At 35.4% G+C, this 19,450-nt stretch overlaps 67 non-coding genes and 5 pseudogenes across 67 annotated transcripts; all 72 read right to left on the bottom strand.

Annotated features, from left to right (window-relative positions):
* Window positions 1–30: 30 nt before the first annotated feature.
* Window positions 31–149, bottom strand: LOC145299216 (5S ribosomal RNA). Its single transcript, XR_013871482.1, has one exon. It is a non-coding gene; the product is annotated as a 5S ribosomal RNA (ribosomal RNA).
* Window positions 150–299: 150 nt separating this feature from the next.
* On the bottom strand, window positions 300–418 carry LOC145299487 (5S ribosomal RNA). Its single transcript, XR_013871742.1, has one exon. It is a non-coding gene; the product is annotated as a 5S ribosomal RNA (ribosomal RNA).
* A 151-nt stretch (window positions 419–569) lies between these two features.
* Window positions 570–688, bottom strand: LOC145299776 (5S ribosomal RNA). Its single transcript, XR_013872022.1, has one exon. It is a non-coding gene; the product is annotated as a 5S ribosomal RNA (ribosomal RNA).
* A 151-nt stretch (window positions 689–839) lies between these two features.
* On the bottom strand, window positions 840–958 carry LOC145299852 (5S ribosomal RNA). The gene has a single exon (XR_013872095.1). It is a non-coding gene; the product is annotated as a 5S ribosomal RNA (ribosomal RNA).
* Window positions 959–1,109: 151 nt separating this feature from the next.
* On the bottom strand, window positions 1,110–1,228 carry LOC145299215 (5S ribosomal RNA). Its single transcript, XR_013871481.1, has one exon. It is a non-coding gene; the product is annotated as a 5S ribosomal RNA (ribosomal RNA).
* Window positions 1,229–1,379: 151 nt separating this feature from the next.
* Window positions 1,380–1,498, bottom strand: LOC145300037 (5S ribosomal RNA). The gene has a single exon (XR_013872275.1). It is a non-coding gene; the product is annotated as a 5S ribosomal RNA (ribosomal RNA).
* A 151-nt stretch (window positions 1,499–1,649) lies between these two features.
* Window positions 1,650–1,768, bottom strand: LOC145299213 (5S ribosomal RNA). The gene has a single exon (XR_013871480.1). It is a non-coding gene; the product is annotated as a 5S ribosomal RNA (ribosomal RNA).
* Window positions 1,769–1,920: 152 nt separating this feature from the next.
* LOC145299212 (5S ribosomal RNA) lies at window positions 1,921–2,039 on the bottom strand. Its single transcript, XR_013871479.1, has one exon. It is a non-coding gene; the product is annotated as a 5S ribosomal RNA (ribosomal RNA).
* A 151-nt stretch (window positions 2,040–2,190) lies between these two features.
* Window positions 2,191–2,309, bottom strand: LOC145300433 (5S ribosomal RNA). Its single transcript, XR_013872655.1, has one exon. It is a non-coding gene; the product is annotated as a 5S ribosomal RNA (ribosomal RNA).
* A 151-nt stretch (window positions 2,310–2,460) lies between these two features.
* Window positions 2,461–2,579, bottom strand: LOC145300432 (5S ribosomal RNA). The gene has a single exon (XR_013872654.1). It is a non-coding gene; the product is annotated as a 5S ribosomal RNA (ribosomal RNA).
* A 153-nt stretch (window positions 2,580–2,732) lies between these two features.
* Window positions 2,733–2,851, bottom strand: LOC145299210 (5S ribosomal RNA). The gene has a single exon (XR_013871477.1). It is a non-coding gene; the product is annotated as a 5S ribosomal RNA (ribosomal RNA).
* Window positions 2,852–3,002: 151 nt separating this feature from the next.
* LOC145299994 (5S ribosomal RNA) lies at window positions 3,003–3,121 on the bottom strand. The gene has a single exon (XR_013872234.1). It is a non-coding gene; the product is annotated as a 5S ribosomal RNA (ribosomal RNA).
* Window positions 3,122–3,273: 152 nt separating this feature from the next.
* On the bottom strand, window positions 3,274–3,392 carry LOC145301095 (5S ribosomal RNA). Its single transcript, XR_013873296.1, has one exon. It is a non-coding gene; the product is annotated as a 5S ribosomal RNA (ribosomal RNA).
* A 152-nt stretch (window positions 3,393–3,544) lies between these two features.
* Window positions 3,545–3,663, bottom strand: LOC145300185 (5S ribosomal RNA). Its single transcript, XR_013872420.1, has one exon. It is a non-coding gene; the product is annotated as a 5S ribosomal RNA (ribosomal RNA).
* Window positions 3,664–3,815: 152 nt separating this feature from the next.
* On the bottom strand, window positions 3,816–3,934 carry LOC145300610 (5S ribosomal RNA). Its single transcript, XR_013872824.1, has one exon. It is a non-coding gene; the product is annotated as a 5S ribosomal RNA (ribosomal RNA).
* A 151-nt stretch (window positions 3,935–4,085) lies between these two features.
* LOC145299209 (5S ribosomal RNA) lies at window positions 4,086–4,204 on the bottom strand. Its single transcript, XR_013871476.1, has one exon. It is a non-coding gene; the product is annotated as a 5S ribosomal RNA (ribosomal RNA).
* A 151-nt stretch (window positions 4,205–4,355) lies between these two features.
* LOC145300184 (5S ribosomal RNA) lies at window positions 4,356–4,474 on the bottom strand. The gene has a single exon (XR_013872419.1). It is a non-coding gene; the product is annotated as a 5S ribosomal RNA (ribosomal RNA).
* Window positions 4,475–4,626: 152 nt separating this feature from the next.
* Window positions 4,627–4,745, bottom strand: LOC145300609 (5S ribosomal RNA). Its single transcript, XR_013872823.1, has one exon. It is a non-coding gene; the product is annotated as a 5S ribosomal RNA (ribosomal RNA).
* Window positions 4,746–4,896: 151 nt separating this feature from the next.
* On the bottom strand, window positions 4,897–5,015 carry LOC145299208 (5S ribosomal RNA). Its single transcript, XR_013871475.1, has one exon. It is a non-coding gene; the product is annotated as a 5S ribosomal RNA (ribosomal RNA).
* Window positions 5,016–5,166: 151 nt separating this feature from the next.
* On the bottom strand, window positions 5,167–5,285 carry LOC145299207 (5S ribosomal RNA). Its single transcript, XR_013871474.1, has one exon. It is a non-coding gene; the product is annotated as a 5S ribosomal RNA (ribosomal RNA).
* A 151-nt stretch (window positions 5,286–5,436) lies between these two features.
* On the bottom strand, window positions 5,437–5,555 carry LOC145299206 (5S ribosomal RNA). The gene has a single exon (XR_013871473.1). It is a non-coding gene; the product is annotated as a 5S ribosomal RNA (ribosomal RNA).
* Window positions 5,556–5,707: 152 nt separating this feature from the next.
* On the bottom strand, window positions 5,708–5,825 carry LOC145301210 (5S ribosomal RNA). Its single transcript, XR_013873411.1, has one exon. It is a non-coding gene; the product is annotated as a 5S ribosomal RNA (ribosomal RNA).
* A 151-nt stretch (window positions 5,826–5,976) lies between these two features.
* Window positions 5,977–6,096, bottom strand: LOC145301001 (5S ribosomal RNA). The gene has a single exon (XR_013873204.1). It is a non-coding gene; the product is annotated as a 5S ribosomal RNA (ribosomal RNA).
* A 152-nt stretch (window positions 6,097–6,248) lies between these two features.
* Window positions 6,249–6,367, bottom strand: LOC145300117 (5S ribosomal RNA). Its single transcript, XR_013872353.1, has one exon. It is a non-coding gene; the product is annotated as a 5S ribosomal RNA (ribosomal RNA).
* A 151-nt stretch (window positions 6,368–6,518) lies between these two features.
* LOC145299205 (5S ribosomal RNA) lies at window positions 6,519–6,637 on the bottom strand. The gene has a single exon (XR_013871472.1). It is a non-coding gene; the product is annotated as a 5S ribosomal RNA (ribosomal RNA).
* Window positions 6,638–6,788: 151 nt separating this feature from the next.
* On the bottom strand, window positions 6,789–6,906 carry LOC145301209 (5S ribosomal RNA). The gene has a single exon (XR_013873410.1). It is a non-coding gene; the product is annotated as a 5S ribosomal RNA (ribosomal RNA).
* A 151-nt stretch (window positions 6,907–7,057) lies between these two features.
* LOC145300813 (5S ribosomal RNA) lies at window positions 7,058–7,176 on the bottom strand. Its single transcript, XR_013873024.1, has one exon. It is a non-coding gene; the product is annotated as a 5S ribosomal RNA (ribosomal RNA).
* Window positions 7,177–7,328: 152 nt separating this feature from the next.
* On the bottom strand, window positions 7,329–7,447 carry LOC145301128 (5S ribosomal RNA). The gene has a single exon (XR_013873329.1). It is a non-coding gene; the product is annotated as a 5S ribosomal RNA (ribosomal RNA).
* A 151-nt stretch (window positions 7,448–7,598) lies between these two features.
* LOC145301385 (5S ribosomal RNA) lies at window positions 7,599–7,717 on the bottom strand (annotated as a pseudogene).
* A 150-nt stretch (window positions 7,718–7,867) lies between these two features.
* LOC145299204 (5S ribosomal RNA) lies at window positions 7,868–7,986 on the bottom strand. Its single transcript, XR_013871471.1, has one exon. It is a non-coding gene; the product is annotated as a 5S ribosomal RNA (ribosomal RNA).
* A 150-nt stretch (window positions 7,987–8,136) lies between these two features.
* LOC145299203 (5S ribosomal RNA) lies at window positions 8,137–8,255 on the bottom strand. The gene has a single exon (XR_013871470.1). It is a non-coding gene; the product is annotated as a 5S ribosomal RNA (ribosomal RNA).
* Window positions 8,256–8,405: 150 nt separating this feature from the next.
* On the bottom strand, window positions 8,406–8,524 carry LOC145300129 (5S ribosomal RNA). The gene has a single exon (XR_013872365.1). It is a non-coding gene; the product is annotated as a 5S ribosomal RNA (ribosomal RNA).
* A 152-nt stretch (window positions 8,525–8,676) lies between these two features.
* Window positions 8,677–8,796, bottom strand: LOC145301250 (5S ribosomal RNA). Its single transcript, XR_013873450.1, has one exon. It is a non-coding gene; the product is annotated as a 5S ribosomal RNA (ribosomal RNA).
* Window positions 8,797–8,948: 152 nt separating this feature from the next.
* Window positions 8,949–9,067, bottom strand: LOC145299202 (5S ribosomal RNA). Its single transcript, XR_013871469.1, has one exon. It is a non-coding gene; the product is annotated as a 5S ribosomal RNA (ribosomal RNA).
* Window positions 9,068–9,218: 151 nt separating this feature from the next.
* On the bottom strand, window positions 9,219–9,337 carry LOC145301384 (5S ribosomal RNA; annotated as a pseudogene).
* Window positions 9,338–9,487: 150 nt separating this feature from the next.
* Window positions 9,488–9,606, bottom strand: LOC145299201 (5S ribosomal RNA). The gene has a single exon (XR_013871468.1). It is a non-coding gene; the product is annotated as a 5S ribosomal RNA (ribosomal RNA).
* Window positions 9,607–9,757: 151 nt separating this feature from the next.
* Window positions 9,758–9,876, bottom strand: LOC145299199 (5S ribosomal RNA). Its single transcript, XR_013871466.1, has one exon. It is a non-coding gene; the product is annotated as a 5S ribosomal RNA (ribosomal RNA).
* Window positions 9,877–10,026: 150 nt separating this feature from the next.
* Window positions 10,027–10,145, bottom strand: LOC145300128 (5S ribosomal RNA). Its single transcript, XR_013872364.1, has one exon. It is a non-coding gene; the product is annotated as a 5S ribosomal RNA (ribosomal RNA).
* Window positions 10,146–10,298: 153 nt separating this feature from the next.
* On the bottom strand, window positions 10,299–10,417 carry LOC145301393 (5S ribosomal RNA; annotated as a pseudogene).
* A 152-nt stretch (window positions 10,418–10,569) lies between these two features.
* Window positions 10,570–10,688, bottom strand: LOC145299561 (5S ribosomal RNA). Its single transcript, XR_013871813.1, has one exon. It is a non-coding gene; the product is annotated as a 5S ribosomal RNA (ribosomal RNA).
* A 151-nt stretch (window positions 10,689–10,839) lies between these two features.
* Window positions 10,840–10,958, bottom strand: LOC145299198 (5S ribosomal RNA). The gene has a single exon (XR_013871465.1). It is a non-coding gene; the product is annotated as a 5S ribosomal RNA (ribosomal RNA).
* Window positions 10,959–11,110: 152 nt separating this feature from the next.
* On the bottom strand, window positions 11,111–11,229 carry LOC145300050 (5S ribosomal RNA). Its single transcript, XR_013872287.1, has one exon. It is a non-coding gene; the product is annotated as a 5S ribosomal RNA (ribosomal RNA).
* Window positions 11,230–11,380: 151 nt separating this feature from the next.
* On the bottom strand, window positions 11,381–11,499 carry LOC145301164 (5S ribosomal RNA). The gene has a single exon (XR_013873365.1). It is a non-coding gene; the product is annotated as a 5S ribosomal RNA (ribosomal RNA).
* Window positions 11,500–11,651: 152 nt separating this feature from the next.
* On the bottom strand, window positions 11,652–11,770 carry LOC145299197 (5S ribosomal RNA). Its single transcript, XR_013871464.1, has one exon. It is a non-coding gene; the product is annotated as a 5S ribosomal RNA (ribosomal RNA).
* A 151-nt stretch (window positions 11,771–11,921) lies between these two features.
* LOC145299196 (5S ribosomal RNA) lies at window positions 11,922–12,040 on the bottom strand. The gene has a single exon (XR_013871463.1). It is a non-coding gene; the product is annotated as a 5S ribosomal RNA (ribosomal RNA).
* Window positions 12,041–12,191: 151 nt separating this feature from the next.
* Window positions 12,192–12,310, bottom strand: LOC145299459 (5S ribosomal RNA). Its single transcript, XR_013871715.1, has one exon. It is a non-coding gene; the product is annotated as a 5S ribosomal RNA (ribosomal RNA).
* A 152-nt stretch (window positions 12,311–12,462) lies between these two features.
* LOC145299195 (5S ribosomal RNA) lies at window positions 12,463–12,581 on the bottom strand. The gene has a single exon (XR_013871462.1). It is a non-coding gene; the product is annotated as a 5S ribosomal RNA (ribosomal RNA).
* Window positions 12,582–12,729: 148 nt separating this feature from the next.
* Window positions 12,730–12,848, bottom strand: LOC145299194 (5S ribosomal RNA). Its single transcript, XR_013871461.1, has one exon. It is a non-coding gene; the product is annotated as a 5S ribosomal RNA (ribosomal RNA).
* Window positions 12,849–12,999: 151 nt separating this feature from the next.
* LOC145299193 (5S ribosomal RNA) lies at window positions 13,000–13,118 on the bottom strand. Its single transcript, XR_013871460.1, has one exon. It is a non-coding gene; the product is annotated as a 5S ribosomal RNA (ribosomal RNA).
* Window positions 13,119–13,269: 151 nt separating this feature from the next.
* Window positions 13,270–13,388, bottom strand: LOC145299192 (5S ribosomal RNA). Its single transcript, XR_013871459.1, has one exon. It is a non-coding gene; the product is annotated as a 5S ribosomal RNA (ribosomal RNA).
* A 151-nt stretch (window positions 13,389–13,539) lies between these two features.
* On the bottom strand, window positions 13,540–13,658 carry LOC145299458 (5S ribosomal RNA). The gene has a single exon (XR_013871714.1). It is a non-coding gene; the product is annotated as a 5S ribosomal RNA (ribosomal RNA).
* Window positions 13,659–13,810: 152 nt separating this feature from the next.
* LOC145299191 (5S ribosomal RNA) lies at window positions 13,811–13,929 on the bottom strand. The gene has a single exon (XR_013871458.1). It is a non-coding gene; the product is annotated as a 5S ribosomal RNA (ribosomal RNA).
* A 148-nt stretch (window positions 13,930–14,077) lies between these two features.
* LOC145299190 (5S ribosomal RNA) lies at window positions 14,078–14,196 on the bottom strand. The gene has a single exon (XR_013871457.1). It is a non-coding gene; the product is annotated as a 5S ribosomal RNA (ribosomal RNA).
* A 151-nt stretch (window positions 14,197–14,347) lies between these two features.
* On the bottom strand, window positions 14,348–14,466 carry LOC145301406 (5S ribosomal RNA; annotated as a pseudogene).
* A 149-nt stretch (window positions 14,467–14,615) lies between these two features.
* Window positions 14,616–14,734, bottom strand: LOC145298711 (5S ribosomal RNA). The gene has a single exon (XR_013870982.1). It is a non-coding gene; the product is annotated as a 5S ribosomal RNA (ribosomal RNA).
* Window positions 14,735–14,886: 152 nt separating this feature from the next.
* Window positions 14,887–15,005, bottom strand: LOC145299457 (5S ribosomal RNA). Its single transcript, XR_013871713.1, has one exon. It is a non-coding gene; the product is annotated as a 5S ribosomal RNA (ribosomal RNA).
* Window positions 15,006–15,157: 152 nt separating this feature from the next.
* On the bottom strand, window positions 15,158–15,276 carry LOC145301287 (5S ribosomal RNA). The gene has a single exon (XR_013873485.1). It is a non-coding gene; the product is annotated as a 5S ribosomal RNA (ribosomal RNA).
* A 150-nt stretch (window positions 15,277–15,426) lies between these two features.
* Window positions 15,427–15,545, bottom strand: LOC145298383 (5S ribosomal RNA). The gene has a single exon (XR_013870667.1). It is a non-coding gene; the product is annotated as a 5S ribosomal RNA (ribosomal RNA).
* A 151-nt stretch (window positions 15,546–15,696) lies between these two features.
* LOC145300077 (5S ribosomal RNA) lies at window positions 15,697–15,815 on the bottom strand. Its single transcript, XR_013872313.1, has one exon. It is a non-coding gene; the product is annotated as a 5S ribosomal RNA (ribosomal RNA).
* Window positions 15,816–15,964: 149 nt separating this feature from the next.
* On the bottom strand, window positions 15,965–16,083 carry LOC145299188 (5S ribosomal RNA). The gene has a single exon (XR_013871455.1). It is a non-coding gene; the product is annotated as a 5S ribosomal RNA (ribosomal RNA).
* Window positions 16,084–16,233: 150 nt separating this feature from the next.
* LOC145300634 (5S ribosomal RNA) lies at window positions 16,234–16,352 on the bottom strand. The gene has a single exon (XR_013872848.1). It is a non-coding gene; the product is annotated as a 5S ribosomal RNA (ribosomal RNA).
* Window positions 16,353–16,503: 151 nt separating this feature from the next.
* On the bottom strand, window positions 16,504–16,622 carry LOC145299187 (5S ribosomal RNA). The gene has a single exon (XR_013871454.1). It is a non-coding gene; the product is annotated as a 5S ribosomal RNA (ribosomal RNA).
* A 152-nt stretch (window positions 16,623–16,774) lies between these two features.
* Window positions 16,775–16,893, bottom strand: LOC145299704 (5S ribosomal RNA). The gene has a single exon (XR_013871952.1). It is a non-coding gene; the product is annotated as a 5S ribosomal RNA (ribosomal RNA).
* Window positions 16,894–17,044: 151 nt separating this feature from the next.
* LOC145299186 (5S ribosomal RNA) lies at window positions 17,045–17,163 on the bottom strand. The gene has a single exon (XR_013871453.1). It is a non-coding gene; the product is annotated as a 5S ribosomal RNA (ribosomal RNA).
* A 149-nt stretch (window positions 17,164–17,312) lies between these two features.
* LOC145299185 (5S ribosomal RNA) lies at window positions 17,313–17,431 on the bottom strand. The gene has a single exon (XR_013871452.1). It is a non-coding gene; the product is annotated as a 5S ribosomal RNA (ribosomal RNA).
* Window positions 17,432–17,583: 152 nt separating this feature from the next.
* Window positions 17,584–17,702, bottom strand: LOC145299184 (5S ribosomal RNA). The gene has a single exon (XR_013871451.1). It is a non-coding gene; the product is annotated as a 5S ribosomal RNA (ribosomal RNA).
* A 151-nt stretch (window positions 17,703–17,853) lies between these two features.
* On the bottom strand, window positions 17,854–17,972 carry LOC145300510 (5S ribosomal RNA). Its single transcript, XR_013872728.1, has one exon. It is a non-coding gene; the product is annotated as a 5S ribosomal RNA (ribosomal RNA).
* A 151-nt stretch (window positions 17,973–18,123) lies between these two features.
* Window positions 18,124–18,242, bottom strand: LOC145300732 (5S ribosomal RNA). Its single transcript, XR_013872944.1, has one exon. It is a non-coding gene; the product is annotated as a 5S ribosomal RNA (ribosomal RNA).
* Window positions 18,243–18,393: 151 nt separating this feature from the next.
* LOC145301441 (5S ribosomal RNA) lies at window positions 18,394–18,512 on the bottom strand (annotated as a pseudogene).
* Window positions 18,513–18,663: 151 nt separating this feature from the next.
* LOC145299183 (5S ribosomal RNA) lies at window positions 18,664–18,782 on the bottom strand. The gene has a single exon (XR_013871450.1). It is a non-coding gene; the product is annotated as a 5S ribosomal RNA (ribosomal RNA).
* A 150-nt stretch (window positions 18,783–18,932) lies between these two features.
* Window positions 18,933–19,051, bottom strand: LOC145299182 (5S ribosomal RNA). The gene has a single exon (XR_013871449.1). It is a non-coding gene; the product is annotated as a 5S ribosomal RNA (ribosomal RNA).
* A 151-nt stretch (window positions 19,052–19,202) lies between these two features.
* LOC145299181 (5S ribosomal RNA) lies at window positions 19,203–19,321 on the bottom strand. Its single transcript, XR_013871448.1, has one exon. It is a non-coding gene; the product is annotated as a 5S ribosomal RNA (ribosomal RNA).
* Window positions 19,322–19,450: the final 129 nt, after the last annotated feature.

Here is a 19,450-nt window from a genome sequence, read left to right as displayed (position 1 = left end):
TTATGAGTTTTTCCAAAAATTCAGGGGAAATGCTTACAGCACCTGGTATTCCCAAGCGGTCACCCATCTAAGTACTGACCAGGCTCTACGTTGCTTAACTTCGGGGATCGGACGAGAACCGGTGTTTTCAACGTGATATGGCCGTAAGCGAAGAAGTGCGATAATTTTAACTATTACAATTTCAATATTTATTTACCAAATCTGATAATGTAATGATATTTGGTTTTTTGTTTTTTATCTAATATTTTACATTAAAATCGAACGCATTTTTATGAGTTTATCCAAAAATTCAGGGGAAATGCTTACAGCACCTGGTATTCCCAAGCGGTCACCCATCTAAGTACTGACCAGGCTCTACGTTGCTTAACTTCGGGGATCGGACGAGAACCGGTGTTTTCAACGTGATATGGCCGTAAACGAAGACGTGCCATAATTTTAACTATTACAATTTCAATATTTATTTACCAAATCTGATAATGTAATGATATTTTGTTTTTTGTTTTTTTATCTAATAATTTACATTAAAATCGAACGCATTTTTATGAGTTTTTCCAAAAATTCAGGGGAAATGCTTACAGCACCTGGTATTCCCAAGCGGTCACCCATCTAAGTACTGACCAGGCTCTACGTTGCTTAACTTCGGGGATCGGACGAGAACCGGTGTTTTCAACGTAATATGGCCGTAAGCGAAGAAGTGCCATAATTTTAACTATTACAATTTCAATATTTATTTACCAAATCTGATAATTTAATGATACTTTATTTGTTTTTTTGTTACCTAATATTTTACATTAAAATCGAACGCATTTTTATGAGTTTTTCCAAAAATTCAGGGGAAATGCTTACAGCACCTGGTATTCCCAAGCGGTCACCCATCTAAGTACTGACCAGGCTCTACGTTGCTTAACTTCAGGGATCGGACGAGAACCGGTGTTTTCAACGTGATATGGCCGTAAGCGAAGACGTGCCATAATTTTAACTATTACAATTTCAATATTTATTTACCAAATCTGATAATGTAATGATATTTTGTTTTTTGTTTTTTTATCTAATATTTTACATTAAAATCGAACGCATTTTTATGAGTTTTTCCAAAAATTCAGGGGAAATGCTTACAGCACCTGGTATTCCCAAGCGGTCACCCATCTAAGTACTGACCAGGCTCTACGTTGCTTAACTTCGGGGATCGGACGAGAACCGGTGTTTTCAACGTGATATGGCCGTAAGCGAAGAAGTGCGATAATTTTAACTATTACAATTTCAATATTTATTTACCAAATCTGATAATTTAATGATACTTTATTTGTTTTTTTTATACCTAATATTTTACATTAAAATCGAACGCATTTTTATGAGTTTTTCCAAAAATTCAGGGGAAATGCTTACAGCACCTGGTATTCCCAAGCGGTCACCCATCTAAGTACTGACCAGGCTCTACGTTGCTTAACTTCGGGGATCGGACGAGAACCGGTGTTTTCAACGTGATAGGGCCGTAAGCGAAGAAGTGCGATAATTTTAACTATTACAATTTCAATATTTATTTACCAAATCTGATAATTTAATGATACTTTATTTGTTTTTTTTTTACCTAATATTTTACATTAAAATCGAACGCATTTTTATGAGTTTTTCCAAAAATTCAGGGGAAATGCTTACAGCACCTGGTATTCCCAAGCGGTCACCCATCTAAGTACTGACCAGGCTCTACGTTGCTTAACTTCGGGGATCGGACGAGAACCGGTGTTTTCAACGTGATATGGCCGTAAGCGAAGACGTGCCATAATTTTAACTATTACAATTTCAATATTTATTTACCAAATCTGATAATGTAATGATATTTTGTTTTTTGTTTTTTTTACCTAATATTTTACATTAAAATCGAACGCATTTTTATGAGTTTTTCCAAAAATTCAGGGGAAATGCTTACAGCACCTGGTATTCCCAAGCGGTCACCCATCTAAGTACTGACCAGGCTCTACGTTGCTTAACTTCGGGGATCGGACGAGAACCGGTGTTTTCAACGTGATATGGCCGTAAGCGAAGACGTGCCATAATTTTAACTATTACAATTTCAATATTTATTTACCAAATCTGATAATGTAATGATATTTTGTTTTTTGTTTTTTTATCTAATATTTTACATTAAAATCGAACGCATTTTTATGAGTTTTTCCAAAAATTCAGGGGAAATGCTTACAGCACCTGGTATTCCCAAGCGGTCACCCATCTAAGTACTGACCAGGCTCTACGTTGCTTAACTTCCGGGATCGGACGAGAACCGGTGTTTTCAACGTGATATGGCCGTAAGCGAAGACGTGCCATAATTTTAACTATTACAATTTCAATATTTATTTACCAAATCTGATAATGTAATGATATTTTTTTTTTGTTTTTTTTACCTAATATTTTACATTAAAATCGAACGCATTTTTATGAGTTTTTCCAAAAATTAAGGGGAAATGCTTACAGCACCTGGTATTCCCAAGCGGTCACCCATCTAAGTACTGACCACGCTCTACGTTGCTTAACTTCGGGGATCGGACGAGAACCGGTGTTTTCAACGTGATATGGCCGTAAGCGAAGACGTGCCATAATTTTAACTATTACATTTTTAATATTTATTTACCAAATCTGATAATGTAATGATATTTTGTTTTTTGTTTTTTTTTATCTAATATTTTACATTAAAATCGAACGCATTTTTATGAGTTTTTCCAAAAATTCAGGGGAAATGCTTACAGCACCTGGTATTCCCAAGCGGTCACCCATCTAAGTACTGACCAGGCTCTACGTTGCTTAACTTCGGGGATCGGACGAGAACCGGTGTTTTCAACGTGATATGGCCGTAAGCGAAGACGTGCCATAATTTTAACTATTACAATTTCAATATTTATTTACCAAATCTGATAATGTAATGATATTTTGTTTTTTGTTTTTGTATCAAATATTTTACATTAAAATCGAACGCATTTTTATGAGTTTTTCCAAAAATTCGGGGGAAATGCTTACAGCACCTGGTATTCCCAAGCGGTCACCCATCTAAGTACTGACCAGACTCTACGTTGCTTAACTTCGGGGATCGGACGAGAACCGGTGTTTTCAACGTGATATGGCCGTAAGCGAAGACGTGCCATAATTTTAACTATTACAATGTCAATATTTATTTACCAAATCTGATAATGTAATGATATTTTGTTTTTTGTTTTTTTTATCTAATATTTTACATTAAAATCGAACGCATTTTTATGAGTTTTTCCAAAAATTCAGGGGAAATGCTTACAGCACCTGGTATAACCAAGCGGTCACCCATCTAAGTACTGACCAGGCTCTACGTTGCTTAACTTCGGGGATCGGACGAGAACCGGTGTTTTCAACGTGATATGGCCGTAAGCGAAGACGTGCCATAATTTTAACTATTACAATTTAAAAATTTATTTACCAAATCTTATAATGTAATGATATTTTGTTTTTTGGTTTTTTTGTCTAATATTTTACATTAAAATCGAACGCATTTTTATGAGTTTTTCCAAAAATTCAGGGGAAATGCTTACAGCACCTGGTATTCCCAAGCGGTCACCCATCTAAGTACTGACCAGGCTCTACGTTGCTTAACTTCGGGGATCGGACGAGAACCGGTGTTTTGAACGTGATATGGCCGTAAGCGAAGACGTGCCATAATTTTAACTATTACATTTTTAATATTTATTTACCAAATCTGATAATGTAATGATATTTTGTTTTTTGTTTTTTTTATCTAATATTTTACATTAAAATCGAACGCATTTTTATGAGTTTTTCCAAAAATTCAGGGGAAATGCTTACAGCACCTGGTATTCCCAAGCGGTCACCCATCTAAGTACTGACCAGGCTCTACGTTGCTTAACTTCGGGGATCGGACGAGAACCGGTGTTTTATACGTGATATGGCCGTAAGCGAAGACGTGCCATAATTTTAACTATTACAATTTCAATATTTATTTACCAAATCTGATAATGTAATGATATTTTGTTTTTTGTTTTTTTATCTAATATTTTACATTAAAATCGAACGCATTTTTATGAGTTTTTCCAAAAATTCAGGGGAAATGCTTACAGCACCTGGTATTCCCAAGCGGTCACCCATCTAAGTACTGACCAGGCTCTACGTTGCTTAACTTCGGGGATCGGACGAGAACCGGTGTTTTCAACGTGATATGGCCGTAAGCGAAGAAGTGCGATTATTTTAACTATTACAATTTCAATATTTATTTACCAAATCTGATAATGTAATGATACTTTATTTGTTTTTTTTTTACCTAATATTTTACATTAAAATCGAACGCATTTTTATGAGTTTTTCCAAAAATTCAGGGGAAATGCTTACAGCACCTGGTATTCCCAAGCGGTCACCCATCTAAGTACTGACCAGGCTCTACGTTGCTTAACTTCGGGGATCGGACGAGAACCGGTGTTTTGAACGTGATATGGCCGTAAGCGAAGACGTGCCATAATTTTAACTATTACATTTTTAATATTTATTTACCAAATCTGATAATGTAATGATATTTTGTTTTTTGTTTTTTTTATCTAATATTTTACATTAAAATCGAACGCATTTTTATGAGTTTTTCCAAAAATTCAGGGGAAATGCTTACAGCACCTGGTATTCCCAAGCGGTCACCCATCTAAGTACTGACCAGGCTCTACGTTGCTTAACTTCGGGGATCGGACGAGAACCGGTGTTTTATACGTGATATGGCCGTAAGCGAAGACGTGCCATAATTTTAACTATTACAATTTCAATATTTATTTACCAAATCTGATAATGTAATGATATTTTGTTTTTTGTTTTTTTATCTAATATTTTACATTAAAATCGAACGCATTTTTATGAGTTTTTCCAAAAATTCAGGGGAAATGCTTACAGCACCTGGTATTCCCAAGCGGTCACCCATCTAAGTACTGACCAGGCTCTACGTTGCTTAACTTCGGGGATCGGACGAGAACCGGTGTTTTCAACGTGATATGGCCGTAAGCGAAGAAGTGCGATTATTTTAACTATTACAATTTCAATATTTATTTACCAAATCTGATAATGTAATGATACTTTATTTGTTTTTTTTTTACCTAATATTTTACATTAAAATCGAACGCATTTTTATGAGTTTTTCCAAAAATTCAGGGGAAATGCTTACAGCACCTGGTATTCCCAAGCGGTCACCCATCTAAGTACTGACCAGGCTCTACGTTGCTTAACTTCGGGGATCGGACGAGAACCGGTGTTTTCAACGTGATATGGCCGTAAGCGAAGACGTGCCATAATTTTAACTATTACAATGTCAATATTTATTTACCAAATCTGATAATGTAATGATATTTTGTTTTTTGTTTTTTTATCTAATATTTTACATTAAAATCGAACGCATTTTTATGAGTTTTTCCAAAAATTCAGGGGAAATGCTTACAGCACCTGGTATTCCCAAGCGGTCACCCATCTAAGTACTGACCAGGCTCTACGTTGCTTAACTTCGGGGATCGGACGAGAACCGGTGTTTTCAACGTGATATGGCCGTAAGCGAAGACGTGCCATAATTTTAACTATTACAATTTCAATATTTATTTACCAAATCTGATAATGTAATGATATTTTGTTTTTTTGTTTTTGTATCAAATATTTTACATTAAAATCGAACGCATTTTTATGAGTTTTTCCAAAAATTCAGGGGAAATGCTTACAGCACCTGGTATTCCCAAGCGGTCACCCATCTAAGTACTGACCAGGCTCTACGTTGCTTAACTTCGGGGATCGGACGAGAACAGTGTTTTCAACGTGATATGGCCGTAAGCGAAGACATGCCATAATTTTAACTATTACAATTTCAATATTTATTTACCAAATCTTATAATGTAATGATATTTTGTTTTTTGTTTTTTTATCTAATATTTTACATTAAAATCGAACGCATTTTTATGAGTTTTTCCAAAAATTCGGGGGAAATGCTTACAGCACCTGGTATTCCCAAGCGGTCACCCATCTAAGTACTGACCAGACTCTACGTTGCTTAACTTCGGGGATCGGACGAGAACCGGTTGTTTTCAACGTGATATGGCCGTAAGCGAAGACGTGCCATAATTTTAACTATTACAATGTCAATATTTATTTACCAAATCTGATAATGTAATGATATTTTGTTTTTTGTTTTTTTTATCTAATATTTTACATTAAAATCGAACGCATTTTTATGAGTTTTTCCAAAAATTCAGGGGAAATGCTTACAGCACCTGGTATTCCCAAGCGGTCACCCATCTAAGTACTGACCAGGCTCTACGTTGCTTAACTTCGGGGATCGGACGAGAACCGGTGTTTTTAACGTGATATGGCCGTAAGCGAAGACGTGCCATAATTTTAACTATTACAATTTCAATATTTATTTACCAAATCTGATAATGTAATGATATTTTGTTTTTTGTTTTTTTATCTAATATTTTACATTAAAATCGAACGCATTTTTATGAGTTTTTCCAAAAATTCAGGGGAAATGCTTACAGCACCTGGTATTCCCAAGCGGTCACCCATCTAAGTACTGACCAGGCTCTACGTTGCTTAACTTCGGGGATCGGACGAGAACCGGTGTTTTCAACGTGATATGGCCGTAAGCGAAGACGTGCCATAATTTTAACTATTACAATTTCAATATTTATTTACCAAATCTGATAATGTAATGATATTTTGTTTTTTGTTTTTTTATCTAATATTTTACATTAAAATCGAACGCATTTTTATGAGTTTTTCCAAAAATTCAGGGGAAATGCTTACAGCACCTGGTATTCCCAAGCGGTCACCCATCTAAGTACTGACCAGGCTCTACGTTGCTTAACTTCGGGGATCGGACGAGAACAGTGTTTTCAACGTGATATGGCCGTAAGCGAAGACATGCCATAATTTTAACTATTACAATTTCAATATTTATTTACCAAATCTGATAATGTAATGATATTTTGTTTTTTGTTTTTTTATCTAATATTTTACATTAAAATCGAACGCATTTTTATGAGTTTTTCCAAAAATTCGGGGGAAATGCTTACAGCACCTGGTATTCCCAAGCGGTCACCTATCTAAGTACTGACCAGACTCTACGTTGCTTAACTTCGGGGATCGGACGAGAACCGGTGTTTTCAACGTGATATGGCCGTAAGCGAAGACGTGCCATAATTTTAACTATTACAATGTCAATATTTATTTACCAAATCTGATAATGTAATGATATTTTGTTTTTTGTTTTTTTTATCTAATATTTTACATTAAAATCGAACGCATTTTTATGAGTTTTTCCAAAAATTCAGGGGAAATGCTTACAGCACCTGGTATTCCCAAGCGGTCACCCATCTAAGTACTGACAATGCTCTACGTTGCTTAACTTCGGGGATCGGACGAGAACCGGTGTTTTCAACGTGATATGGCCGTAAGCGAAGACGTGCCATAATTTTAACTATTACAATTTCAATATTTATTTACCAAATCTGATAATGTAATGATATTTTGTTTTTTGTTTTTTTATCTAATATTTTACATTAAAATCGAACGCATTTTTATGAGTTTTTCCAAAAATTCAGGGGAAATGCTTACAGCACCTGGTATTCCCAAGCGGTCACCCATCTAAGTACTGACCAGGCTCTACGTTGTGTAACTTCATGGATCGGACGAGAACCGGTGTTTTCAACGTGATATGGCCGTAAGCGAAGACGTGCCATAATTTTAACTATTACAATTTCAATATTTATTTACCAAATCTGATAATGTTATGATATTTTGTTTTTTGTTTTTTATCTAATATTTTACATTAAAATCGAGCGCATTTTTATGAGTTTTTCCAAAAATTCAGGGGAAATGCTTACAGCACCTGGTATTCCCAAGCGGTCACCCATCTAAGTACTGACCAGGCTCTACGTTGCTTAACTTCGGGGATCGGACGAGAACCGGTGTTTTCAACGTGATATGGCCGTAAGCGAAGACGTGCCATAATTTTAACTATTACAATTTCAATATTTATTTACCAAATCTGATAATGTAATGATATTTTGTTTTTTGTTTTTTATCTAATATTTTACATTAAAATCGAACGCATTTTTATGAGTTTTTCCAAAAATTCAGGGGAAATGCTTACAGCACCTGGTATTCCCAAGCGGTCACCCATCTAAGTACTGACCAGGCTCTACGTTGCTTAACTTCGGGGATCGGACGAGAACCGGTGTTTTCAACGTGATATGGCCGTAAGCGAAGACGTGCCATAATTTTAACTATTACAATTTCAATATTTATTTACCAAATCTGATAATGTAATGATATTTTGTTTTTTGTTTTTTATCTAATATTTTACATTAAAATCGAGCGCATTTTTATGAGTTTTTCCAAAAATTCAGGGGAAATGCTTACAGCACCTGGTATTCCCAAGCGGTCACCCATCTAAGTACTGACCAGGCTCTACGTTGCTTAACTTCGGGGATCGGGCGAGAACCGGTGTTTTCAACGTGATATGGCCGTAAGCGAAGACGATCAATAATTTTAACTATTACAATTTCAATATTTATTTACCAAATCTGATAATGTAATGATATTTTGTTTTTTGTTTTTTTTACCTAATATTTTACATTAAAATCGAACGCATTTTTATGAGTTTTTCCAAAAATTCAGGGGAAATGCTTACAGCACCTGGTATTCCCGAAGCGGTCACCCATCTAAGTACTGACCACGCTCTACGTTGCTTAACTTCGGGGATCGGACGAGAACCGGTGTTTTCAACGTGATATGGCCGTAAGCGAAGACGTGCCATAAATTTTAACTATTACATTTTTAATATTTATTTACCAAATCTGATAATGTAATGATATTTTGTTTTTTGTTTTTTTTATCTAATATTTTACATTAAAATCGAACGCATTTTTATGAGTTTTTCCAAAAATTCAGGGAAATGCTTACAGCACCTGGTATTCCCAAGCGGTCACCCATCTAAGTACTGACCAGGCTCTACGTTGCTTAACTTCGGGGATCGGACGAGAACCGGTGTTTTCAACGTGATATGGCCGTAAGCGAAGACGTGCCATAATTTTAACTATTACAATTTCAATATTTATTTACCAAATCTGATAATGTAATGATATTTTGTTTTTTGTTTTTTTATCTAATATTTTACATTAAAATCGAACGCATTTTTATGAGTTTTTCCAAAAATTCAGGGGAAATGCTTACAGCACCTGGTATTCCCAAGCGGTCACCCATCTAAGTACTGACCAGGCTCTACGTTGTGTAACTTCATGGATCGGACGAGAACCGGTGTTTTCAACGTGATATGGCCGTAAGCGAAGACGTGCCATAATTTTAACTATTACAATTTCAATATTTATTTACCAAATCTGATAATGTAATGATATTTTGTTTTTTGTTTTTTATCTTATATTTTACATTAAAATCGAGCGCATTTTTATGAGTTTTTCCAAAAATTCAGGGGAAATGCTTACAGCACCTGGTATTCCCAAGCGGTCACCCATCTAAGTACTGACCAGGCTCTACGTTGCTTAACTTCGGGGATCGGACGAGAACCGGTGTTTTCAACGTGATATGGCCGTAAGCGAAGACGTGCCATAATTTTAACTATTACAATTTCAATATTTATTTACCAAATCTGATAATGTAATGATATTTTGTTTTTTGTTTTTTTATCTAATATTTTACATTAAAATCGAACGCATTTTTATGAGTTTTTCCAAAAATTCAGGGGAAATGCTTACAGCACCTGGTATTCCCAAGCGGTCACCCATCTAAGTACTGACCAGGCTCTACGTTGCTTAACTTCGGGGATCGGACGAGAACCGGTGTTTTCAACGTGATATGGCCGTAAGCGAAGACGTGCCATAATTTTAACTATTACAATTTCAATATTTATTTACCAAATCTGATAATGTAATGATATTTTGTTTTTTGTTTTTTATCTAATATTTTACATTAAAATCGAGCGCATTTTTATGAGTTTTTCCAAAAATTCAGGGGAAATGCTTACAGCACCTGGTATTCCCAAGCGGTCACCCATCTAAGTACTGACCAGGCTCTACGTTGCTTAACTTCGGGGATCGGGCGAGAACCGGTGTTTTCAACGTGATATGGCCGTAAGCGAAGACGATCCATAATTTTAACTATTACAATTTCAATATTTATTTACCAAATCTGATAATGTAATGATATTTTGTTTTTTGTTTTTTTTTACCTAATATTTTACATTAAAATCGAACGCATTTTTATGAGTTTTTCCAAAAATTCAGGGGAAATGCTTACAGCACCTGGTATTCCGAAGCGGTCACCCATCTAAGTACTGACCACACTCTACGTTGCTTAACTTCGGGGATCGGACGAGAACCTGTGTTTTCAACGTGATATGGCCGTAAGCGAAGACGTGCCATAATTTTAACTATTACATTTTTAATATTTATTTACCAAATCTGATAATGTAATGATATTTTGTTTTTTGTTTTTTTTATCTAATATTTTACATTAAAATCGAACGCATTTTTATGAGTTTTTCCAAAAATTCAGGGGAAATGCTTACAGCACCTGGTATTCCCAAGCGGTCACCCATCTAAGTACTGACCAGGCTCTACGTTGCTTAACTTCGGGGATCGGACGAGAACCGGTGGTTTCAACGTGATATGGCCGTAAGCGAAGACGTGCCATAATTTTAACTATTACAATTTCAATATTTATTTACCAAATCTGATAATGTAATGATATTTTGTTTTTTGTTTTTTTATCTAATATTTTACATTAAAATCGAACGCATTTTTATGAGTTTTTCCAAAAATTCAGGGGAAATGCTTACAGCACCTGGTATTCCCAAGCGGTCACCCATCTAAGTACTGACCAGGCTCTACGTTGCTTAACTTCGGGGATCGGACGAGAACCGGTGTTTTCAACGTGATATGGCCGTAAGCGAAGGCGTGCCATAATTTTAACTATTACAATTTCAATATTTATTTACCAAATCTGATAATGTAATGATATTTTGTTTTTTGTTTTTATTACCTAATATTTTACATTAAAATCGAACGCATTTTTATGAGTTTTTCCAAAAATTCAGGGGAAATGCTTACAGCACCTGGTATTCCCAAGCGGTCACCCATCTAAGTACTGACCAGGCTCTACGTTGCTTAACTTCGGGGATCGGACGAGAACCGGTGTTTTCAACGTGATATGGCCGTAGGCGAAGACGTGCCATAATTTTAACTATTACATTTTAAATATTTATTTACCAAATCTGATAATGTAATGATATTTTGTTTTTTGTTTTTTTATCTAATATTTTACATTAAAATCGAACGCATTTTTATGAGTTTTTCCAAAAATTCAGGGGAAATGCTTACAGCACCTGGTATTCCCAAGCGGTCACCCATCTAAGTACTGACCACGTACTACGTTGCTTAACTTCGGGGATCGGACGAGAACCGGTGTTTTCAACGTGATATGGCCGTAAGCGAAGACGTGCCATAATTTTAACTATTACAATTTCAATATTTATTTACCAAATCTGATAATGTAATGATATTTTGTTTTTTGTTTTTTTATCTAATATTTTACATTAAAATCGAACGCATTTTTATGAGTTTTTCCAAATAATTCAGGGGAAATGCTTACAGCACCTGGTATTCCCAAGCGGTCACCCATCTAAGTACTGACCAGGCTCTACGTTGCTTAACTTCGGGGATCGGACGAGAACCGGTGTTTTCAACGTGATATGGCCGTAAGCGAAGACGTGCCATAATTTTAACTATTACAATTTCAATATTTATTTACCAAATCTGATAATGTAATGATATTTTGTTTTTGTTTTTTTTACCTAATATTTTACATTAAAAACAAAAGCATTTTCATGAGTTTTTCCAAATATTTAGGGGAAATGCTTACAGCACCTGGTATTCCCAAGCGGTCACCCATCTAAGTACTGACCAGGCTCTACGTTGCTTAACTTCGGGGATCGGACGAGAACCGGTGTTTTCAACGTGATATGGCCGTAAGCGAAGACGTGCCATAATTTTAACTATTACAATTTCAATATTTATTTACCAAATCTGATAATGTAATGATATTTTGTTTTTTGTTTTTTTATCTAATATTTTACATTAAAATCGAACGCATTTTTATGAGTTTTTCCAAAAATTCAGGGGAAATGCTTACAGCACCTGGTATTCCCAAGCGGTCACCCATCTAAGTACTGACCAGGCTCTACGTTGCTTAACTTCGGGGATCGGACGAGAACCGGTGTTTTCAACGTGATATGACCGTAAGCGAAGACGTGCCATAATTTTAACTATTACAATTTAAATATTTATTTACTAAATCTGATAATGTAATGATATTTTGTTTTTTGTTTTTTTTATCTAATATTTTACATTAAAATCGAACGCATTTTTATGAGTTTTTCCAAAAATTCAGGGGAAATGCTTACAGCACCTGGTATTCCCAAGCGGTCACCCATCTAAGTACTGACCAGGCTCTACGTTGCTTAACTTCGGGGATCGGACGAGAACCGGTGTTTTCAACGTGATATGGCCGTAAGCGAAGAAGTGCCATAATTTTAACTAATACAATTTCAATATTTATTTACCAAATCTGATAATTTAATGATACTTTATTTGTTTTTTTATCTAATATTTTACATTAAAATCGAACGCATTTTTATGAGTTTTTCCAAAAATTCAGGGGAAATGCTTACAGCACCTGGTATTCCCAAGCGGTCACCCATCTAAGTACTGACCAGGCTCTACGTTGCTTAACTTCGGGGATCGGACGAGAACCGGTGTTTTCAACGTGATATGGCCGTAAGCGAAGACGTGCCATAATTTTAACTATTACAATTTCAATATTTATTTACCAAATCTGATAATGAAATGATATTTTGTTTTTTGTTTTTTTATCTAATATTTTACATTAAAATCGAACGCATTTTTATGAGTTTTTCCAAAAATTCAGGGGAAATGCTTACAGCACCTGGTATTCCCAAGCGGTCACCCATCTAAGTACTGACCAGGCTCTACGTTGCTTAACTTCGGGGATCGGACGAGAACCGGTGTTTTCAACGTGATATGGCCGTAAGCGAAGACGTGCCATAATTTTAACTATTACAATTTCAATATTTATTTACCAAATCTGATAATGTAATGATATTTTGTTTTTGTTTTTTTTACCTAATATTTTACATTAAAAACGAAAGCATTTTCATGAGTTTTTCCAAATATTTAGGGGAAATGCTTACAGCACCTGGTATTCCCAAGCGGTCACCCATCTAAGTACTGACCAGGCTCTACGTTGCTTAACTTCGGGGATCGGACGAGAACCGGTGTTTTCAACGTGATATGGCCGTAAGCGAAGACGTGCCATAATTTTAACTATTACAATTTCAATATTTATTTACCAAATCTGATAATGTAATGATATTTTGTTTTTTGTTTTTTTATCTAATATTTTACATTAAAATCGAACGCATTTTTATGAGTTTTTCCAAAAATTCAGGGGAAATGCTTACAGCACCTGGTATTCCCAAGCGGTCACCCATCTAAGTACTGACCAGGCTCTACGTTGCTTAACTTCGGGGATCGGACGAGAACCGGTGTTTTCAACGTGATATGACCGTAAGCGAAGACGTGCCATAATTTTAACTATTACAATTTCAATATTTATTTACTAAATCTGATAATGTAATGATATTTTGTTTTTTGTTTTTTTTATCTAATATTTTACATTAAAATCGAACGCATTTTTATGAGTTTTTCCAAAAATTCAGGGGAAATGCTTACAGCACCTGGTATTCCCAAGCGGTCACCCATCTAAGTACTGACCAGGCTCTACGTTGCTTAACTTCGGGGATCGGACGAGAACCGGTGTTTTCAACGTGATATGGCCGTAAGCGAAGGAGTGCCATAATTTTAACTAATACAATTTCAATATTTATTTACCAAATCTGATAATTTAATGATACTTTATTTGTTTTTTTATCTAATATTTTACATTAAAATCGAACGCATTTTTATGAGTTTTTCCAAAAATTCAGGGGAAATGCTTACAGCACCTGGTATTCCCAAGCGGTCACCCATCTAAGTACTGACCAGGCTCTACGTTGCTTAACTTCGGGGATCGGACGAGAACCGGTGTTTTCAACGTGATATGGCCGTAAGCGAAGACGTGCCATAATTTTAACTATTACAATTTCAATATTTATTTACCAAATCTGATAATGAAATGATATTTTGTTTTTTGTTTTTTTATCTAATATTTTACATTAAAATCGAACGCATTTTTATGAGTTTTTCCAAAAATTCAGGGGAAATCCTTACAGCACCTGGTATTCCCAAGCGGTCACCCATCTAAGTACTGACCAGGCTCTACGTTGCTTAACTTCGGGGATCGGACGAGAACCGGTGTTTTCAACGGTATATGAACGTAAGCGAACAAGTGCCATAATTTTAACTATTACAATTTCAATATTTATTTACCAAATCTGATAATTTAATGATACTTTATTTGTTTTTTTTACCTAACATTTTACATTAAAATCGAACGCATTTTTATGAGTTTTTCCAAAAATTCAGGGGAAATGCTTACAGCACCTGGTATTCCCAAGCGGTCACCCATCTAAGTACTGACCTGGCTCTACGTTGCTTAACTTCGGGGATCGGACGAGAACCGGTGTTTTCAACGTGATATGGCCGTAAGCGAAGACGTGCCATAATTTTAACTATTACAATTTCAATATTTATTTACCAAATCTGATAATGTAATGATATTTTGTTTTTTGTTTTTTTATCTCATATTTTACATTAAAATCGAACGCATTTTTATGAGTGTTTTCCAAAAATTCAGGGGAAATGCTTACAGCACCTGGTATTCCCAAGCGGTCACCCATCTAAGTACTGACCAGGCTCTACGTTGCTTAACTTCGGGGATCGGACGAGAACCGGTGTTTTCAACGTGATATGACCGTAAGCGAAGACGTGCCATAATTTTAACTATTACAATTTTAATATTTATTTACCAAATCTGATAATGTAATGATATTTTGTTTTTTGTTTTTTTTATCTAATATTTTACATTAAAATCGAACGCATTTTTATGAGTTTTTCCAAAAATTCAGGGGAAATGCTTACAGCACCTGGTATTCCCAAGCGGTCACCCATCTAAGTACTGACCAGGCTCTACGTTGCTTAATATCGAGGATCGGACGAGAACCGGTGTTTTCAACGTAATATGGCCGTAAGCGAAGAAGTGCCATAATTTTAACTATTACAATTTCAATATTTATTTACCAAATCTGATAATTTAATGATACTTTATTTGTTTTTTTTTACCTAATATTTTACATTAAAATCGAACGCATTTTTATGAGTTTTTCCAAAAATTCAGGGGAAATGCTTACAGCACCTGGTATTCCCAAGCGGTCACCCATCTAAGTACTGACCAGGCTCTACGTTGCTTAACTTCGGCGATCGGACGAGAACCGGTGTTTTCAACGTGATATGGCCGTAAGCGAAGACCTGCCATAATTTTAACTATTACAATTTCAATATTTATTTACCAAATCTGATAATGTAATGATATTTTGTTTTTTGTTTTTTTATCTAATATTTTACATTAAAATCGAACGCATTTTTATGAGTTTTTCCAAAAATTCAGGGGAAATGCTTACAGCACCTGGTATTCCCAAGCGGTCACCCATCTAAGTACTGACCAGGCTCTACGTTGCTTAACTTCGGGAATCGGACGAGAACCGGTGTTTTCAACGTGATATGGCCGTAAGCGAAGACGTGCCATAATTTTAACTATTACAATTTCAATATTTATTTACCAAATCTGATAATGTAATGATACTTTATTTGTTTTTTTTACCTAATATTTTACATTAAAATCGAACGCATTTTTATGAGTTTTTCCAAAAATTCAGGGGAAATGCTTACAGCACCTGGTATTCCCAAGCGGTCACCCATCTAAGTACTGACCAGGCTCTACGTTGCTTAACTTCGGGGATCGGACGAGAACCGGTGTTTTCAACGTGATATGGCCGTAAGCGAAGACGTGCCATAATTTTAACTATTACAATTTCGATATTTATTTACCAAATCTGATAATGCAATGATATTTTGTTTTTTGTTTTTTACCTAATATTTTACATTAAAATCGAACGCATTTTTATGAGTTTTTCCAAAAATTCAGGGGAAATGCTTACAGCACCTGGTATTCCCAAGCGGTCACCCATCTAAATACTGACCAGGCTCTACGTTGCTTAACTTCAGGGATCGGACGAGAACCGGTGTTTTCAACGTGATATGGCCGTAAGCGAAGACGTGCCATAATTTTAACTATTACAATTTCAATATTTATTTACCAAATCTGATAATGTAATGATATTTTGTTTTTTGTTTTTTTATCTAATATTTTACATTAAAATCGAACGCATTTTTATGAGTTTTTCCAAAAAGTCAGGGGAAATGCTTACAGCACCTGGTATTCCCAAGCGGTCACCCATCTAAGTACTGACCAGGCTCTACGTTGCTTAACTTCGGGGATCGGACGAGAACCGGTGTTTTCAACGTGATATGGCCGTAAGCGAAGACGTGCCATAATTTTCACTATTACAATTTCAATATTTATTTATCAAATCTGATAATGTAATGATATTTTGTTTTTTGTTTTTTTTACCTAATATTTTACATTAAAATCGAACGCATTTTTATGAGTTTTTCCAACAATTCAGGGGCAATGCTTACAGCACCTGGTATTCCCAAGCGGTCACCCATCTAAGTACTGACCAGGCTCTACGTTGCTTGACTTCGGGGATCGGACGAGAACCGGTGTTTTCAACGTGATATGGCCGTAAGCGAAGACGTGCCATAATTTTAACTATTACAATTTCAATATTTATTTACCAAATCTGATAATGTAATGATATTTTGTTTTTTGTTTTTTTATCTCATATTTTACATTAAAATCGAACGAATTTTTATGAGTTTTTCCAAAAATTCAGGGGAAATGCTTACAGCACCTGGTATTCCCAAGCGGTCACCCATCTAAGTACTGACCAGGCTCTACGTTGCTTAACTTCGGGGATCGGACGAGAACCGGTGTTTTCAACGTGATATGGCCGTAAGCGAAGACGTGCCATAATTTTAACTATTACAATTCCAATATTTATTTACCAAATCTGATAATTTAATGATAATTTATTTGTTTTTTTTGCCTAATATTTTACATTAAAATCGAACGCATTTTTATGAGTTTTTCCAAAAATTCAGGGGAAATGCTTACAGCACCTGGTATTCCCAAGCGGTCACCCATCTAAGTACTGACCAGGCTCTACGTTGCTTAACTTCGGGGATCGGACGAGAACCGGTGTTTTCAACGTGATATGGCCGTAAGCTAAGACGTGCCATAATTTTAACTATTACAATTTCAATATTTATTTACCAAATCTGACAATGTAATGATATTTTGTTTTTTGTTTTTTTTACCTAATATTATACATTAAAATCGAACGCATTTTTATGAGTTTTTCCAAAAATTCAGGGGAAATGCTTACAGCACCTGGTATTCCCAAGCGGTCACCCATCTAAGTACTGACCAGGCTCTACGTTGCTTAACTTCGGGGATCGGACGAGAACCGGTGTTTTCAACGTGATATGGCCGTAAGCGAAGACGTGCCATAATTTTAACTATTACAATTTCAATATTTATTTACCAAATCTGATAATGTAATGATATTTTGTTTTTTGTTTTTTTATCTAATATTTTACATTAAAATCGAACGCATTTTTATGAGTTTTTCCAAAAATTCAGGGGAAATGCTTACAGCACCTGGTATTCCCAAGCGGCCACCCATCTAAGTACTGACCAGGCTCTACGTTGCTTAACTTCGGGGATCGGACGAGAACCGGTGTTTTCAACGTGATATGGCCGTAAGTGAAGACGCGCCATAATTTTAACTATTACAATTTCAATATTTATTTACCAAATCTGATAATGTAATGATATTTTGTTTTTTGTTTTTTTATCTAATATTTTGCATTAAAATCAAACGCATTTTTATGAGTTTTTCCAAAAATTCAGGGGAAATGCTTACAACACCTGGTATTCCCAAGCGGTCACCCATCTAAGTACTGACCAGGCTCTACGTTGCTTAATTTCGGGGATCGGACGAGAACCGGTGTTTTCAACGTGATATGGCCGTAAGCGAAGACGTGCCATAATTTTAACTATTACAATTTCAATATTTATTTACCAAATCTGATAATGTAATGATATTTTGTTTTTTGTTTTTTTATCTAATATTTTACATTAAAATCGAACGCATTTTTATGAGTTTTTCCAAAAATTCAGGGGAAATGCTTACAGCACCTGGTATTCCCAAGCGGTCACGTATCTAAGTACTGGCCAGGTTCTACGTTGCTTAACTTCGGGGATCGGACGAGAACCGGTGTTTTATACGTGATATGGCCGTAAGCGAAGACGTGCCATAATTTTAACTATTACAATTTCAATATTTATTTACCAAATCTGATAATGTAATGATATTTTGTTTTTTGTTTTTTTATCTAATATTTTACATTAAAATCGAACCCATTTTTATGAGTTTTTCCAAAAATTCAGGGGAAATGCTTACAGCACCTGGTATTCCCAAGCGGTCACCCATCTAAGTACTGACCAGGCTCTACGTTGCTTAACTTCGGGGATCGGACGAGAACCGGTGTTTTCAACGTGATATGGCCGTAAGCGAAGACGTGCCATAATTTTAACTATTACAATTTCAATATTTATTTACCAAATCTGATAATGTAATGATATTTTGTTCTTGTTTTTTTATCTAATATTTTACATTAAAATCGAACGCATTTGTATGAGTTTTTCCAAAAATTCAGGGGAAATGCTTACAGCACCTGGTATTCCCAAGCGGTCACCCATCTAAGTACTGACCAGGCTCTACGTTGCTTAACTTCGGGGATCGGACGAGAACCGGTGTTTTCAACGTGATATGGCCGTAAGCGAAGACGTGCCATAATTTTAACTATTACAATTTCAATATTTATTTACCAAATCTGATAATGTAATGATATTTTGTTTTTTGTTTTTTTATCTCATATTTTACATTAAAATCGAACGCATTTTTATGAGTTTTTCCAAAAATTCAGGGGAAATGCTTACAGCACCTGGTATTCCCAAGCGGTCACCCATCTAAGTACTGACCAGGCTCTACGTTGCTTAACTTCGGGGATCGGACGAGAACCGGTGTTTTCAACGTGATATGGCCGTAAGCGAAGACGTGCCATAATTTTAACTATTACAATTTCAATATTTATTTACCAAATCTGATAATTTAATGATGATTTATTTGTTTTTTTTGCCTAATATTTTACATTAAAATCGAACGCATTTTTATGAGTTT

The sequence above is a fragment of the Euprymna scolopes genome, chromosome 18, assembly GCF_053919585.1.
Source record: "Euprymna scolopes isolate OS-2025 chromosome 18, ASM5391958v1, whole genome shotgun sequence".
Lineage (NCBI taxonomy): Eukaryota > Metazoa > Mollusca > Cephalopoda > Sepiida > Sepiolidae > Euprymna > Euprymna scolopes.
This window is presented reverse-complemented; position numbering and strand designations above follow the sequence as displayed.